The 18,525-nt window shown below is 49.4% G+C and overlaps 1 long non-coding RNA gene across 1 annotated transcript in view; it reads right to left on the bottom strand.

Moving 5' to 3' along the window:
* The window catches only part of LOC121143465, a 65,183-nt gene extending 49,188 nt beyond the window's left edge, over positions 1-15,995 (bottom strand). The window contains exons 1-2 of the long non-coding RNA XR_005880647.1: positions 15,932-15,995; positions 15,524-15,639 (exon numbers count right to left, since the gene is read on the bottom strand). This is a non-coding gene — a long non-coding RNA (uncharacterized LOC121143465). The remainder of the gene's footprint in view (positions 1-15,523; positions 15,640-15,931) is intronic.
* Between the last annotated feature and the right edge of the window lie 2,530 nt (positions 15,996-18,525).

Genomic DNA, 18,525 nt, shown 5'->3' with positions numbered 1-18,525 from the left:
TCCAGGGAAGAGCACACCAGCTGGTTATCCAATACTTTACGGTCAACCCTGAAAACACACATATAAATAACATTACTGTGACTAAGAAGGCTGCGAGAGTGTGCGCGCGCGCGTGTGTGTATGTGTGTGTGTGAGTGTGTATTACACACTCGTTCATGTAATAACAATTAATGGAAAAAGAGGCCATGAGTTTGAAAGAGGGCAAAGGGGAGTATATGGGAGGATTTGGGGGGAGGAAAGGGAAGGGGAAAAGTTACGTAATTATATTATACTCTCAAATAAGTAAAATATAGATCCCATGCCTTGATTTCTGTCGACATTTGCAGGAATGCCCCAAACACATTGAAAACATCATTTAAAGATGGCATGTTAGACTGGGAGATGATGCACTCATTTAAGTGTTTGCTGTGCAAGCCTGAAAACTTGAGTTTGAATTATAACACACATGTAAAAAGCCAGGCCTGGTGATACATATCTGTTACCTCAGTACTGGGCTGTGGAGGCAACAGGAGGATCCCGGATCTTGTTGGCCATCCAGACCAGCTGAAACAGTGAACTCTCCAGGTTTAGTCCCCCCACTCACTCACTCACTCACTCACTCACTCACTCACTCACTCACTCACTCACTCACACACACACACAGAGACATACACAGATGAGGCTTTGGTATAAATCTAAGAACGTAAAGTTTAACTCTCTTTGAATGAACTTAAAAAAATCACATCATAGTTTTTAAATTAAGGCCAAAGAATTGGATGCAAAGAAATAAATGATCAGGCATGCTGATCTGAAACTCAGTCAAGATGGGGACTTTCCACAGTGGTATCACTCTCCTTCAGCCTCTTAGACACTACCCTGTTCTGGTTCTAAAAGGCCTTTCTGGAAGGAAGGGGTGCAGTGAGCCTTGGTTCGGGTCTACTTTCCCAGTCACAGTCTTGACACACTATAGGACAGAATTCACAGTAATCTAATCAGTCCTATGGTTGGCCCAGAACATCAACTTGTCCTGGACCCGATGGAATGTTTTCAGCCACATGTGAACTTGGCCTTTATTCTTTGGGGTTGTGAATCTGACACTTGAGACTGGTAAACAGACTTGTTTAAAAACCCAAACAAACTATAAGGAAATCCTGCATTCTGCAACAAAAGGTGTGAAAGCAAAGTCAAGGCCCCTTTGCCATTGTCTTCCTCCGCCAGGATGGGAGCTGTTGCCTTGGGAGAAAGATAACATGAAAGAGGCCATAAGTACAGGGCAAGACTCCAGGGCCCGTGGAAACAGGACAGAAAATACCAAGGGAAGAGAGTTCTGTGCACTTTCAGCTCAACAGAGCAACCCTCTCTTGAACTGGGTGGGTGGGGTGGGGGCGGGAAACCACGCCAGGAAGAAGGGGACATTTTCAGGAAAAACATGAGGGCGGAGGAAAAAAAGACAGGATGATGTCATGTCAGCCAAAGGAACTAGGGAGGAGCATGTGTCTTTATAAACATATTTTGTGCAGAGGAGGAGGGGCAGGAGTATGAACCAAGAGAAAGGAGCTGAAACCCAAAGAGCCTTAACTTAGCTGGGCTCTCAAAGCCCTTCAAAAAAAACTAACCCATCCTAGGAAGGAGAAAGATAGGGAGCAAGGTCAATAGGGGAAGAATGAAGACATAGGAGGGCTGAGGAGTGTATTCAGAAGTACTGAAAATATGAAAATGAAAGGGCGAGACAGCCATTGTCCCACATATTTGTTAGAACTGACTGAAGGCTATGCAGCCTTATGAACAACTTAACTTTTCACAACTACACAGTGTAGACAGACTGAGAACAGTGTTCTAACTCCCAGTGTAGACAGACTGAGAACAGTGTCCTAACTCCTGGTGTAGAGGGGACTTAGAACAGTGTCATAACTCCTGGTGTAGACAGACTGAGAACAGTGTCCTAACTCCCAGTGTAGACAGACTGAGAACAGTGTCCTAACTCCTGGTGTAGAGGGGACTTAGAACAGTGTCATAACTCCTGGTGTAGACAGACTGAGAACAGTGTCCTAACACCCAGTGTAAACAGACTGAGAACAGTGTCCTAACTCCTGGTGTAGACAGACTGAGAACAGTGTCCTAACTCCCAGTGTAGACAGACTGAGAACAGCGTCCTAACTCCTGGTGTAGACAGACTGAGAACAGTGTCCTAACTCCTGGTGTAGACAGACTGAGAACAGTGTCCTAACTCCTGTTGTAGACAGACTGAGAACAATGTCCTAACACCCAGTGTAAACAGACTGAGAACAGTGTCCTAACTCCTGGTGTAGACAGACTGAGAACAGTGTCCTAACTCCCAGTGTAGACAGACTGAGAACAGTGTCCTAACTCCTGGTGTAGACAGACTGAGAACAGTGTCCTAACTCCCAGTGTAGACAGACTGAGAACAGTGTCCTAACTCCCAGTGTAGACAGACTGAGAACAGTGTCCTAACACCCAGTGTAAACAGACTGAGAACAGTGTCCTAACTCCTGGTGTAGACAGACTGAGAACAGTGTCCTAATTCCTGGTATAGACAGACTGAGAACAGTGTCCTAACTCCTGTTGTAGACAGACTGAGAACAGTGTCCTAACTCCTGGTGTAGACAGACTGAGAACAGCGTCCCAGGCTGTCACCCGGGTCTCAGGAACACTGCACTTGTTGGGTGCATCAGTTCTTGTCACCTCTGCATACTAGTCTGGGTCTGCATTGCCTGGCAATGAAGAGGTGGAGGAGGAAGATGATGAGGGAAAAGGAGGAAGGCAGGTGTGTTTGGAAATCCAAGGAATTGTTAAAGATCAAGTATCAAGTCAGTGACTAGATTATGTCTCATTCTTCTAGAATTCAGAGGAGAGAGAGAGAGAGAGAGAGAGAGAGAGAGAGAGAGAGAGAGAGAGAGAGAGAGAGAGAGAGAGAGAGAGAGAGAGAGAGAGAGAGAGAGAGAGAGATTGAGAACAGAGGTCTCAGGTGTCAGTGAGCTGAGCCTTCTGTTTCGGCTGGAGTTGCTTATGCTGGGAGCCATGCTGGAGGTAGATCTTGCAGATCTTGCCTGTGTTCACCATGTGACTACCCCTGTAGCTGATGGTTTGGTTGTTGTTTTGTTTTCAGCCATTTACAGCCAATGGTGCAGCTAGAAATGTAAACACCAAGTCATTGGTCTAACCCCCAAATCCAAACAAACTTCTAGAGGAGGGCCCGTTCCCCTTTGTCCTTGCTCCTGCCCCTCCTCTGCTGGGTGGTCCTTGAACAAGCCCAGGACTGGGGAGGATGAACATATTTTACGTCACAGGGAGCAGACTTGGGTGGAGACTCGGATCTGGAGCAAGAAGAGGTAGAAGGCTTAAGCAGTGTCCCCCTTCCCCCCTTGTTCTCTTCTTGTGAATGAGGAGGCTCTGTTGTCTGTGCTCTCCCTGCTGGCATCTAGTATTCCCTGCAGCTCCTGTCCCTGCAAACCGGGCATCAAGATGTTCCTGCTGGCATCTGTCACTCACAGGGGCCCCCTGACCTGCCGCGTGGTCAGAGTGGGTATATTTGTGCCTCCCTCTGTTCTGAGCCAATGGATCAATGGCAGGCAAGAAAGAACAAATCACGCCAGGAAGAGCCACCTTTCCTGGGCTGACTCAACCTGGGATAGGAAGGCTGGGGGCCATCTGGCATTTGAATGAAGCCCTTGATTGTCCCTTATGAAATAGTAGCTGCAAATGTACGGTGCTGGCCTGGTTCTGGGAAGGTCGGTCGCCCAGGTTGACTTTGAAAGGCAAAGGCACCGTGTCAACAGAAGCAGCCATGTGATAAGCAGCAGGCCCTTTCTCTCGGCTAATGTGTCTGATCCTGTACCTCTGGGATCAGCTTTATATCTCTCTACAGATCAGTGTGTTTTTATGACAACTGTCTCCATAGCAACCAGGTGTCCAGCTACTAGACGAATCTGAAGGCTCTTCAGTCTCAGGCTGGGGGTGGGGCAGGGAGCCCCACTCACTGCTGGCTCATTGGAGAACCTCTGTGAGGCTGTCATGGAAGGCAGGGGACCCAGGGTTTCCTTCCCAGACTCAGCTGGATGTGAGGGACAGCATGATGGGAGAGAGGTGGCTTTTGTTTATCCTTTTGTACCATGTCCCAGCTGGTAGGGTAAACAGCCAGTCAATTAAAATAGCATGCAGCTACGTGGAAGGTGCCGCCGGCAGCTCGGAGATTGAAGAAATAACAGCTAGCTGGGGAAGAAATCACCAAATGACGGTTGTCCTGCAAAACCCAGGGTCAGTGATTTGAAGGGTTAATATGCCACAGCAAGAAGGAAGAGAGTTGTAAAGCAGACTCATTCCAGGTCATCCAGGCAGAAAGAATTGCATATGGGAAATCGCACAGGCTCACTGAGGGCTGGGCAGGCAAGGGCAGAGTGATCACTGATCAACGTTCCCATCTCTATTGAGGACTGAGGGCTCCAGCCTTGAGCTGATGAGTGGCCCAGAGAGGGAGGATTGAGTTGGGGGAAAGGGAACTGCAGAGGTATGGCTGCAGAATGAGCCACAGAGCTCCATCTTCTCAAGGCGTCTCACAGACACAGGAAACACCTACCCATGGTCACATGGCTCTTCCCAAGGTCAGCCTTGCTGGCCTGAACCCCCCACCAGCCTCAGTCAAAGGCACCAAAGCTTTTCGTGACCCCCACCTCCACTGTGAGTGATGAAGGCTGCTACCGATGTCCTGAGGGCCATCTGTACACGGACATCAGCCATGTGTCTGGCAGGATGAGGAAGGGAGACCGCTGCACCAGCAGGGACAATGTGACGAAACAGAATCCGGGAACACTCACTGGCCGCCTCAGGAAGAAATTTCCAGAAGGGCTCCTAAACAGACTGCAAATGGTCTTTGGGAGACACACCCTTCCCCGTCATAATCTAAACCAGGGCCGGATGAGGCAGGCGGGTGCAGGGCCCACAGGGGTAGGACTGCAGCCTCTCTGCTCTGACTGTATCATCCACCGCCCCGAAGCGGAGTCCAAGCACGCAGTCCGTCTGTGGGGCCCAGACCTGGGCGTTTCTTGCAGGAAGCTGCCCTCCTCAAAGGAGAGTCAGGGGTTAAGTCTGCAACTGCCAGTGTCTGGCAACAAATGAAAGGAAACCACACTCCCCGTGAATGAGGAGGAGGCAGGAGGAAGGTAGTTCTTTCTTTTTCCGTTTTTAAAGCATGAGTAAGATGCTCAATGTGCTTGAGATTATTTGAGGAATTCTTTGAAAAGGTCCCTCAGTCACTAACAGACAGACCCCGGCTATAGAAACCACAGTCTTCTGACCTTGTTTACCCTGACCCCCAGAGACAGGCAGGTTGGGCATCCTGGATATGGGGGGGGGTCATCTCTGTTTAACCATTAATGATTCATGAAACTCCCGGCCCTGACATGAGAAGCCCTGGGCTTGGCATGTTAGTAAAATATACTATTTTGAGTGTGTTATGAAACAGAGGTTTTGATGAGCTGCCAGGTACATGGAATATGCTGGAGTCAAGGCTCTGAGACGCTGGGGCAGGCCCGGTGGGTGTTATACAGAGTTGTCCTGGGGACTCAGGTTGATCACAGGAGCTGGGATATACCGGAGGGGAAAATCAAAGACAATAATACGAAACATGAGCCAGCCACCAAGCCCAGGGTGCATTGAGGCCATCTAGCAAGTCGGTGGGCACAGCTTTAACCTGGGGGACCTGTGGGGCTTTGCTCTGGCTGCTCTAGGAGGAGCCCTTTGAAAGGCACCTTCGCAGGGCCCTCAGGAGGAAAAGAGACTCCTTTGCCTGATGATTGAAATTCATACTCGCCTGCCTTCCTTCCTTGTCTCCCGGGCCTCCTCTGGGCCATGTGTAATAAAAAGGAGGAAGGTGACCTCCTCCAGCCCCTGACTGGTGGAATGCATCTCAGGGCCATGGTGCAGCTGATGTCCAGGAATCTGAAATCTGAAAGCTCATTTCTCCACACTTGGACCCAAAATTCCATAAACGGGGCCACAGTCCTCTTGTCTAGATTGCTAGCTTTTATGCAGTTTCTGAAAAGTCTGTATCAGAGAGCCAAGTGTTTATTGTTATTATTATTATTATTTTACATTATCATGTGTGTCTATGTGCCTGTGTGTGTGCCTGTGTGTGTGTGTGTGTGTGTGTGCAGGTGCCGATGTGTGTGGGTACCTGTTAGTGTAGTACAGAGGTCAACCTCAAATGTCATTCTTCAGGAGCAGTCAGCAGTCTGCCTTATTTTGTTTGTTTGTTTGTTTACTTTTGAGAAAGGATCTCTCACTGGGACCTGGGACTTCCCTATTAGGCTACCTACCTGGCCAGCATGTCCCAGATGTGTGCTTCTCTCTGCCTTCCCAGGGCTGGGATGACTGGCGTACACCAGCATGCCTGGCTCTTACACCTGGGCTCTAGGGTTCAACCTCAGTCTTCATGCTCACTGAGAAGGTCTGGATGAGCCATGTCTCCAGGCATGTATATTTATTTTGGGGTCAGGGTCTCATCATGTGTCTTAAAGCCTTGAACTCACTACCTAGTCTAGGCTGGCTTCAAAGTCACCAAAATCCCCCTGTCTCAGCCTCCCTTTGAGGATTAGTATTACAGGTAAGAACCACCATGCCTAGTTCAGCCAAATGTCTCAAATTTCCCAAAGTCTGGAGTAGGAGTGGGAGGGGAGAAGGAGGACTGAGTAACGGATACATATCACAAGGAATGCACCAAGGAGCAGCCTGGGTGAATAGGGGATGGGAGGTGGGCTTCTCTTCATCTGCCTCTGGCCTCAGGCTCAGTTCCTGCTTCTTGCCCTACTAAAGAAAAAGACCTTCATTTCTTTTTGGAAGCAAAGACTGGGTTTATATGGTCTCAGGTGCACCCTCCCGCCATGACCAACCTGCCCTTGTATAACACAGAGCATTATCTAGAATCCTTCTTAGCTGAAGAGGCTGTAAACGGGAGGGGTGGGAGGCCATTTGTTTGTTGGTTCAGAACAGGACTTTCTTCTTCAGAAGTCACTAGGCTTGCCAGCCTAGCTACTTAGGAGGCTTAGGCAGAATGTAAGTTCAGAGCCAGCCTGGGCAACAGAATGAGGTGAAAGTCTGTCTAGACTGCTTAATGAGACTCTATCTTTAAATAAAAAGCAAGGAGCCTGCTGAAGATATAGCTCAGTGATGAAACACTTCCGAGTGTGTACAAAGCCCAGGGCACCATCCACCAGCACAAGAGTAGCAAATAAACTTCACCAGAATTCAGAATAGACATTAAAATGACTCTTGAGAGATGTGCCAAATGAATGGGGCTAGCCTGTGCTACAGAATGCCCCCTCTCCCATCTCAAAAGAAGTAAATTAATTAGACCAACAATAGAAACTGATGGTCCCTGACAAAGTGACTTTCCACCAATAGCCACTGTAGCAGTAGGTTATGCTGTATCCCTTTAAGAGTGCCTCAGGAGCACCTGCTATCAGACCAAGGGGGAGGCTTGAAGTGAATGTCTGGCCCTGGACAGCCTTCCTCAGCCAGCAATAGGCCTGCTGAGCCCATTTCAACTGAAATGAGATCAATACGACTCATTTTTTCTCCTGCTGGCTCCCGAGTGATTCATGAATCAGAAAACTAGTTCATGAATCAGAGTGGGGCGGGGAGAGGGGGACCATTTGTGCAGTCGGCAAACCTCCATTCCTTTCACGAACCTAGCCGTGAGTTGCATAACACCGCCTGGCACTTGCTAGTTGAAACCAGTCTTTTCGGAAGCTGCGTTTGGCGTTGACTTACTCACCTATTTTCCTTCTGGAAAGGGGAGGAACACAGTGTGTACTGACCGTGTGTCCAGCGGTCTCGGTGGCATTTCCACGAGCAGAAGGAGTATATGTGAGTCTGTGTGTGCATGAGTGTAACAAACAGCCTTTGACCAGCTTCAGGGCCCCTTTAAACCTGAACAGAAGCCAAGTTCATCTCTCCAAGGAGCTGCTTAAGGAAGCTTGAGATGGGGCGGTTGGAACCCACATCTCTGCAAGGGCTGATTACAGCCTACTAAGGAAAATGAGATTTTTATCTCTCAGGAATTCAGTTATAAAAATAAAATACAGCGTCTGGCTTGATTCAGCTAAATGCACAAGCGCCTGGGTGTTTTTAATTTAGTAGGAAAAAAAAAGTCCGGACAAGAGGAATGACCTAAAACACTGCATTTAAAGAAAAAAGGGAGGGAGAAAAGGGGAGGCTGCAGGAAGTGTATGTGTGTGTGTGTGTGTGTGTGTGTGTGTGTGTGTGTGTGAGAGAGAGAGAGAGAGAGAGAGAGACAGAGACAGAGAGAGAGACAGAGAGAGAGAGACAGAGAAAAGAGAGAGAGAGGAGAGAGAGAAAGAAGGGGGTGGAGGGAGAGGGAGAGAGAGGAAGGAGGGAGAGTGATGGAGGGCTAGGGTGGAGGGGGCGGGGCAGAGAAAAGCCACCCTGCTGGCAGTTGAATGCAGAGGGTGATGTCACCGGAGCAGTTGGAGCGAAGGGGAGAAAAACAACTTGAAGCAGTGCTAATCCCCGTTTGCTGCCCTGAAGGGAATGGACGGTGGCCAAGGCAGGGACTTATGGGAAACCATATAAGGGTGCCAAGCAAGCTTTGCCGCCAACATTAGGAACTGACAGCTTTGTTCTCTGTCACTTGGCTGCCGGCCAGAGGCCTCGTTTCAGCTCCACAGCGTGACTACCCTGGCTGGCTGCCAGCCCTGTGCTCAGAGCTCCGTTCCTCCCAGGGCTTTGCTTTTTTCCCCTCCTCCATGCCTTTGCCAAACACGCAGTGGTTACTATGGCAGTGGAAAGGAAAGTTTAAACACACACACACACACACACACACACACACACACACACACACACACACACACAGAGGCACGCCTTTATCCAGATGTGCAGCCGGGAGCAGAGAGAAAGGCAGTTAACCTACCCAGTGGGGCCTGCAGGGAGGAGGAAGACACCTCCCTGCTGTGACTGCTGCTGTCACTGTAGCCAGGGATAAACAGGCCTGGCTGTGCACCTTGTGGGAGGGAGTGGGGCTGGTTCCCAGGCCTTGTTTCTCTTCTCTCCCTCTTTTCCTGAGGCATTATGGAGTGGGTAACACCAAACGGAAAACTGCCATGCTTTCCACTGGACATGTGCCTGTGCTTCTGAGAAAACTCCAGGGGGCCAGGCCCTTGGAGCATGAAAGAGAGGAGACAGGAAGGCAGGAGGGGTGGTCTGGGTTCCTTCTGGACACCAAGACAAACCTAGTGTCATGGCTGCCACTGCCACCACCCGGAGGGCTGTGCTTATTGCTGTGATACAATCTAGTGTCAATCAGGCCTCCTACCCCGGCAGTTCGGGGTGCACTGGAGCTAAGTGGCCTTTGTCAGGGCTATGGGCCCCATAGGAGCCAGTGTGTCCTTGTTCCCACATGGAATGGCAGCCAGGAGGGACTCTGTGAAGAGTACATTGCAATGTTCTTAATTAGGCTCATTTGTCACCTGCTTAGAAAGTGGAGCATCTCCTGGGGGTTGACAGGTCGTGACCACAGGCAAGCCTCACTAGCCATGGGTTTCTAAGGCAAAGGTTGTTTAGAAGTAGAGGTCCTGCTGCCAGGCTTTCAGACCCTCAGGGCTCAGCAAAGTTCCCAGAAAGGCCTCTTCAGAATTTAGAAAGTGTTGCAACAGGGCTGACTCCTGGCCCTGCAGCTGGTGGCTTGGGAAGTCCAAGCCCAAGAAGTGGCTGGTCTAAAGCCTGGGAAGCTCCCCGTGAAACGCACCGACTCTCAGCTGGACCCTGTGGCACCTAGAATGCCCCCTGCAGTCTTCCCAGCTGTATCTTGGCTCCTATGCAGGGGCTGAGGTGGAGCTGCCAGGAGGGACACGGCCCAAGGTCAGGAGGGAAAAGCTGGCAAGCAGGAGAAGATCCCAGAAGTCCCTGCGCCTGCTCCGTGCGGCTGTCAGCCCAGGTCTAGGCTTATTAAGAGGCATGACAAGCCAAGAGTGGGTCGTTCACTATGTTCAGCCGAACAGGGTCCAGTAGGGAAGAGGTGGTGACGCACCCCTCTGAGGAGTACTATGAGCAGAACAGGGACCATGACTACCCCACACTCCTGGGAACACCCTTGTTCCATCACTACTCCCCCCTGGTCTGCATACCTGCTGCTGTCATTCTTCCTTAAGGACCAAGGCCACAGAAGGCCGTTATGTCAGGACATACTCTGTACAACAGTTCCTATGCAAAGGGGACCACAGGCTTGGTCCCCAGAGCATGGTAGAGTCCACAGTACCAGGGAGGGTGGTGAAAGCAGCTGAAAGTCAGAAAGAAACACACCTTTGTCTCAGCTGGGGCAGCCAGGATAAAGGACAACTCACTGCCAAACAGAACAGATGCGAAGATTAGCTTAGTTCTTCAAGACCTGGGGGAGGAGATGTGAGGGAAGCTCTGGCTTGATAACAGAGCTGTCAGCTGGTCACCAGACAAAAAGATCCCATAGTGACAACAGGGAAAACCTCCTGGGTCCTACTAGAACAGCAACCCAGAAGAGCCTCTTTGTTTTAGGACTGATGCCAGCTACAGGCTGGGTCAGGTACATCCCATATGTATCCTGGGCCGATTCTTTGAAGGATATTCTCTGGTTATTTCTAGAAAGATCACTGAGTCAGTCAACATCCCTTATAGCACATTTGCCTTTGCCACAACATGTCTGAGCCCGTGGCCTCCCATTTTCTCAGCTTTCCCCTGGGAAGGACCTGGGGATGAATACATTCTGGGGCTGGATGTCTGAGCTTGTTCCTTGATCGCTTCCAGGAGAGGCTCTGACATCCTGGGCCTTCCTGTGTTCTCTCCAGCAGAGCCCTGGATGGACAAGGGCCAGCAGTAGGAAGAGGAAGAGTATATCACAGGGGAAGCCTTGGCCAGGCTCTGCCACAGTAGTGCTGTGCAGGTACACATCCCATGTCCCAGGGCCCCTTCTATCTCAGGTGGAAGCCTTTGGAAACAGTCTGTGAAACGCCGGACGTCCCCTCTCTTACACATTAAGGCCGATTTCCTGGTAAATTTGTCAGGTGGACAAATGAGATGATCCTGAGGGATTTGCCTTTCCTGAAGAGTTAAGAGAAAGCAAAACCAGGTCTGATCGCATGAAGAGGGCCAGAGGTCAATGTGCTTCTAGCCCTAGAGATCCATGTGGAGAGCAGTGCAAGCAGGTGATTTGCCAGGGTTCTCTCATCTTTCTTTCTTTCTTTCTCCCTCCCTCCTTCCCTTCCTTCCTCCCTTCTTTCCTTCCTTCCTTCCTCCCTTTTTCCTTCCTTCCTTCCTCCCTCCCTTCCTTCCTTCCTTTCCTTCCTTCCTTCCTTTTTCGAGACAGGGTTTCTCTGTGTAGATTTGGAGCCTGTCCTGGAACTTACTCTGTAGACCAGGCTGGCCTCAAACTCACAGAGATCCATCTGTCTCTGCTTCCCAAGTGCTGGGATTAAAGGCGTGTGCCACCAACGCCCAGCCTCCTGTCATCTTTCATTCCTAATGCTGGGGTTCTCCTCTCATTAAAAGGCTTAACTTGCATGGGAGAAACGATTCCACGCAAACATTACGCCTGTCCTATCAATCCATGTTCAGGGGTTCTGCCTCTGTTACTGGTGAGAGACGCTGTGGGATCCTAAGTAGACAGCAATTACAATTCAAGTTATTCTGGACAAGTCAAGGAGACACATCACTGGTCTTACACAGAACTGTCTTTGAGGAACTGAAGAACATTTTCCAGACATCTGCATTTAATTGCATGGCAAGACCTTATTACCTGAGGCTCCCACCTGAGCAGAGTCCTGCTAGGCATCTCCTACAAAAGCTGTCCCTGAGCCAGACTGCTAGGCAGGAGGACTTGAGGTGGAAAAGGAGAAAAGATAGTGACTGTTTTCATGAGTGTCTCCAAGGCTCCACTCAGGTGGGTGGGGAAGAGTCTAAAGATCCATTCAAACAGTGGGAGGTCTTGGCCATCTCTATGCCCAAATCAGTGTTTTGGGACTTGCCAAATCACCTGGGCCCTCCAGAGCCTACTCCTAGCAGCGGTCTCTCCTTTGCAAAAGGTGTCATTGAGCAGCTGGCTTTGAATGTTGCTAACACTCTTGAGGGTTGGCAGCCCTATGAATACTCAGGCTCCGATGTGCTAAATCTTGCAACTTTTGCTACATGTGGTCAAGAGGTAAACCATCTGACATACACATACATGAGTCCCTGGATCAAACATATGTTAATCAACAGGCTCATCACATTTTTAACGTTTATTTTGTGTGTGGAAGGGGTAGGGGGGGGTGAGTGTGTGCATGCTGAAGCTAAAGATCGGTGTTGGATGTCTTCCTCTCAATTTTTACCTTAGTTTTTTTTTTTTTTTTTTTTTTAGCTCACTCCCTGAACCTGGAATTTGCTGTTTTGGTTAGACTGACTGACCAGTGGGCTCCTGGAATTCCCTGTCACTACTTCTCTAGTACTGGGGTAGTAGGTAAACATTCCCATGCCTATTTTGGGGTGTGTGTGTGTGTGTGTGTGTGTGTGTGTTGGGGGATGCTTGTGCAGGCACTTTAATCATTAAGCCATTTCTCCAGCCCTCTACTCATCATTTTAATCTAGATAGCTACTTCCTGGTTCCCAGGCTCCTACTGCACCTACATGCATACAAGGCTGTATGCATGGTCTAGATCCGGGAGTATTGCAGCTATTCAAGTGGTGTGAGCAAGCATGAGAGGCATTGTTGGCTCTCAGTGCATCTCCAGTTTTCTCTGACAGGACCTTGGGGTCACCTCTCTTGTACACACCATTTACAACCGAGGTCTTGGTTCCTTCCCAGAGGAAATGCATCCAACAATGCCAGTGGCTGAGTATCCTGTAACTGCATTGATTCTTAGGCTGCCTGGTCCCTTGAGGTTTCTTCAAGCAGCAGGTGTCTGTGTCACTAAGGGAAACATGGACATTACATACAATGATTTACCCAAGCCACTGGGGCAACTGGGGCTACTCGGTGTCACGGAACCCATTTCCATCTGCAGCAGGGAATTCAAAGCTTTATTTGTCTAGGTGAGTCACAAATGAACCGTTACAAGTATCAGAGCCCCAGTGTTGGTGCCAGGGCCTGGCTGCCCTTACTAGTCAAAAGTTGGGCTTGAAGTCGTGACAAACAGTTATCTGGAGACCTTGGGCAGGTCACACACACCTCTCAACACCTCCATTTCCCTGTTCTGACCTTCGGCGATCTCCATTTAAAGAGGACTGGGAGATGGTTCATTCAGTAAAGTACTTGCCATGCAAGCATGAGGGCATGGGATTGATTGCCAGAATCCACATGGAAATCTGTGGGTCACACACTTGTGACTCCAGTGCTGGGGAGGCGGAAGTAGGTGGACACTCGGCCTATCTGCATTGGAGGACGAGGCCAGAGAGAGAGAGACCATGTCTCAAACAGCAAGGAGGATAGCTCATGAGAGGTGACACCCAAATGTCAACTTAAGGAGGGATCTCGGGCCTCCTCACACACATGCACAGGTGTGCACCCACACACAGAAACATGGGCACACACTAGTCAATCACCTATGAGGATGCATGACAGCTGTGAGGGAACGGTGGAGGTGAGAGGCGTCATTGGACCTCTAGGGAAGGCAGCACTTGAAAAGTACGGAGTGGAGAATAGTCTCCCTGGGCATGCTGCTACTCCTGAGGCCCCCACACATCACAGAGCATAAGCCAGCGCCACCAAAGCACTTTCACCCAGGGCGTGTGTTCAAGGACAGCAGCTGCATGGTCCTTGTAGAAGCTGTCAAGGCACAGTGCCTTTTGGGAGGGAATAAACCATTCTTCATTGACAAAAGGAAAAGAGCCTGAAACAGAAACTTCACTCACACTCAGAGTTCAGAGGCCTGCTGAGGGCTCCAAATCACTCCTTAGAGTAAGCAAGTTGAGCCTTAAAGATGCTGCAAACAGGGTTGAGGAGCCCACTCAGCAGATAAAGCATTTGCTGTGTAAGCATTAAGACCTGAGTTCAGATTCCCAGCACACATGTGAAAGCCAGGCGTGGCAACCTGCATCTATAATCCCAGAGCAGGGGATGGGGAGGGGAGGACCCAGTGCACTCACTAACCGGAAAGTTTAGCTGAAACATCCACTGAGGTCCAATTCAGTAAGAGAACCCTGTGCTGTCTTCACACGTGTGTGGGCAAGTGCATGCACAAACACACACCCACACCCACCCACACCCACACACCACTGTAAATAAGGTAGTCTCCGATTCATTCTGACCTTCCTGAGCTAGCTGCTAGAGATGAAGTCCACTATCCTCACGAAAAGAACCCTGCAAAGTGGATGAGAAAATGACCCATTCAGTCATGCTACTTCGTCGGAGCCCAGTTCTGCAGCCATCAGGGATGCTAACTACCATGTTTATTGCAGGCACATGCCAGGCTCACAACTTTATGTGCAAAAGATAATGGGAACAATTTCTCATACCAATATAAGAATTATCCCTGTGGCTGGCCTAGAGACTTTATGTTTTAGTCCATGAGTAGGAAAAGGAAACCCTATATCCTGTGACTGTATGGAGTCACATGAAACTCCAGGCAGCAACAAGCAAGATGCATACTAGCCATCAACTCAGCCCAGCATGCCCTCTGTATCTCCACCCAGGCAAACTAGGAAGGGCAGGCTGTGACACGCACATAGTGCATCTAGTCTCTGTATCTCCTCACCACCTGGCCCAGGCTTCAGTGCTAAGCTATGAGCCACCCTGGTGCCTGGATTGCATTTGCTAGCTTTTGCCTAAGGCAGATGATATGACTCTAAAACAGTCATGGGCTGACTTTTGTGGTAGATACTCTGTCCAGTCACATATGTTAATCGAGCTTCTCCTATATTCAAAGTCATACAGAGGAAAATGGTCACATCCCAGGATAGTCACAGTAAGTGAAGGAAACTCTTGCGTCTTTGGGTTTATTTGGATTGTAAATATAACTAGACTGACTCTTCAGGTGGGAACTGATTCCTGCCCAGAGTAGTCACATACAGTCAGGAAGGGCCACAGTCTTCACCTAGTGTCCCCCGGAGATGTTTGCTGGTCTACCTGTCTGCTTATTCTTTAGGACAGCTTCCCTCCCCAAGAAGCCTAAGTGTTCAAGGATGGGGGATGGGGGATGAGGATGGGGGATGGGGGCTGAGGGTGGGGAGGCTCCATGTTACCAACCCAGAGGGAGTACTAGACCCTGGGGACTAAAACTACAGTTCAGGCCAGGCCCCGGGATACTTAGGCAGACTGTATGCCCCAACAGAGTGGTTGGCATCTTGTGAATGCTACCTTGGGGGCTCCCCAGAGGAGATTGTCTGAAAGCCCGGGCCTGCACACTTCAGGGAGAAGTAGATCAGGGCTAGAGAAGGGGAGTGACACCAGTTACATTATTTGTGACTTTTTAAGACTGCGTTTCTTTATGTAGCCTAGGCTAGCCCCCAAGCAGTCACAAAGAAGAAACATGTATAAAAACCAGCACCCAAGATATCCACGGCGACTCACACTTGGATGATGATGAGCTTATGGTCCTGCCAGCCATTGCAGATTCCTCAGGTCATCTTTAAACAGCCTCTTGACTTCTGATACAGCCTTGCTAGAAGCTTTCACCTCAGTCGAGCCTGAAATGTGAGGTCCCTTCTTGGATCCCTTCTCCAGGTGCTACCTGGTTCACCATTCCCTACCTTTATCCCCATCTTTGGGCTTCTGGTCTAAACTCTCTCCCTACACCATGGCTGCCATATAACTTTTTTCCTATCACAATGTGATCATAGCATTGGTCATTGTGAGGCCGACAAAACCTTGGCCCCATAGTCATGGCAACAAAACAAGTAGTTGTGATACCTAGACCTGTGGTTATGGTAATGGAGCTGCTAATGTTGCCAAGTAGGAGAGGCATCATGGAACCCTCACCTAGTCCGTACTCTGTCCAGCCTCCCAGCTGCCTGTGATGTTGGGTGATGCTAGGTTATCCAGGAGGTAGATGGTTAATTATTGACTGAGGGCCACAGTCAATAATTCAGCTTCTGTGACATCATCAGCCATGCTACCATGGGACTTTTTGGTGATGCTGGTGTTTTTGAGTCGCCCACACTGCTATAAATCTCCCTTCCCCACCTTCCTTTACATACACCAAATAAATTCCTTGGCTCACCAGGTTGGACTCGGGTGGAATTGTCCTCTGGTCTGTTGTGGGTACCTTATCTAGGCTGAATAGATCATTGGTTAACCTCTCTCCAGGGAAAGCAATGAGATGGTGGTCCAGGGGCAGAAGTTGCTGGAAGGCCCCCTTTACCTGTAGGGTATGCAGCTGTGTTAGGCTACCTCCAGTGTCACCTGAGCCTGAGAGACACCCCAGTCTTCCCTCCCTTTCCAGAGGGGAGACAGCTTGTCTGGGCCTGGCCCCCTCCTGCTCCTTTATCTTGGTTTGTGCTAATGGACTTCACAGTCTTCTTCTGGAGCATCCTCCTGGCTCACTGCCCTCATCTCTGCAGCTCCATAGGGGCAGGACTGAAACTGTGTATTTCTTGTTTCCAGTAGCACAGCTCCAAGCTGCTAGCTCTGTGCCCAGGGAACACTCTGTAGCTGTTATTGACTGGCTGACTCAGACCCTGTCTGCCCACATGAGCCATTTTGGGCAGCTTGGACTGAAATATGGATGGAGTTAGTGAAAGTCAAATAAAGAGTCTGGGTTGGTTCTTTCCTTCTCTCATCAGGATCCAGAGACCTCCTCGACACAGTCCATCCTTGTCCCCCACTGCCCTCCTCTCCACTGGGGGCCAGAGGCCTGGGACTGTCCCTTGGAGAATAGCTGGCACACTCCCACTGCTGTCTATATCTACAGAAAGAATATCAGTTCTCTAACTGGTCAGTTCTAGGTATGTGATTTGTCATTGTTTTTCAAAAATGGCACTAATTATATGTCCCTTGCCAGGAGGGAAGGAGCAATATAAGCTGGCTTTCTGGGTCCTTTCCCCATTATCCTATGGAGTGATGGGAAAGGAAGGTGACTGTGTAAAATTAAACTTAACAAACAAAAAGAAATAGTATGACTGTGGTGTGACAATTCAGGGGTTTGCTCAACATAAATATGGATATACTTACTGGTCAGGTCTTCTAAGTACCAAACCTGCTTATTAGGAATCACTATGAAGAGGCAGGAAAAATGAAATGCAATCTCTCTCACTCTCTCTCTCTCTGTGTGTGTGTGTGTGTGTGTGTGTGTGTGTGTGCATGCACATGCATGAGGAGGCAGGAGGTCAACCTTAGATGTCACTCTTCAGGATGACTTTGAGACAGGGTCTCTCACTGCAGCCTGGGGCTCACTGATTAGGCTAGGCTGGCCAACCTGTTCCCAGTGAGCCTCTTCTCTCTACCTGTCTAGCACTGGGATTGTGTGTGCAAGCCATCACACCTAGACTTTTTTTTCCGTGAGTGTTGAATACCGAGCTCCGGTCCCCATGCTTTGCGCTCAGCAAGCACTTTACTGACAGAGCCACCGCCCTCTGTTCCTGGGTTAAACACCTCTAACAAAAACTGATAACTTCCACTGGGTTCTAGAAGGGAATTGGAATGGAAGGGAGAATTTACATAGTAAGTATTGTATAACATTTTAACATCTTGATGCTATACACTTAAAAACTAAAGATATACATTTTTTTTAAAAGAAATGAAAGTACAGACCAATAATACTTCCTCTAAAAAGGTATTTTAATGACAGGTTTCAGAAGTCCCTTTTCCTACCAATAGCAAGTCTGAGCAGTTGGCACCTCTCTTGTGTGGTGCTGGGTACAGGCAGAAATGTAATGACGCTGGTTTTGCAGGAAGGAGGAGCAAGAAGAGAAGGTGGGCAAGTTTAGCCCCTGTCATTGTCTGACTTGGCAGGACTCTGTGAAGGAGGTACAGAGGGTCCTGGCCAATCTTGCATTGACCTCCAACCCACTCTGGACAGGCTACCCTTGACCTTGCCTGTTTGTTCATCCCTAGCTTTGGGTTTTGATATAGGAAGGAACTGTAAAACAGGGAATACAGGGGCTGGGGCGGGGCTTAAAGGAGCAGTCTAGGTTGTGCAAGAGTGGTCAGAAGCTCAGGGTCATGCCTTGTCTTTGACTTTGACTTGGCCCTCATCCCACTTGCCTTGCCCAATCTGCAGTCAGGTGGTTTTTGTAAAAGCCTTAGGTGAACTGCTGTGCCTCTAAAGAGCCTCTGAAACAAAGGTCGGGTGTTATGGGAGCCTTAGCCCTCCCTAGAGGAGCTCCTAGTCCTTTTGTCTGCCTCAGCAGTGGTCCTCTCCAGGGTTACTCATGCCAGTCCTGGGTGAGAGTATGGAAAAGGAATTTGTGGACGGACCCCCCAGGACGAAATCTCCTCTTCTCTCTTTCCTGGAAATTGTCAGGTGGAGAGAGGCTTTGCTCACCCAGAAACTGCTTTCCATTTACAGATAAAAAGAGAGGGAAAGAAGAGAGAGAAGCACACATAGATGCGAATTCTGGGTAATGCCAAGTGGC

Source organism: Mesocricetus auratus, unplaced genomic scaffold, assembly GCF_017639785.1.
Source record: "Mesocricetus auratus isolate SY011 unplaced genomic scaffold, BCM_Maur_2.0 Super-Scaffold_100013, whole genome shotgun sequence".
In the NCBI taxonomy this organism is placed as follows: Eukaryota; Metazoa; Chordata; class Mammalia; order Rodentia; family Cricetidae; genus Mesocricetus; species Mesocricetus auratus.
The sequence above is the reverse complement of the archived record's forward strand: the minus strand, read 5'-3'. Positions and strand labels throughout refer to the sequence as shown.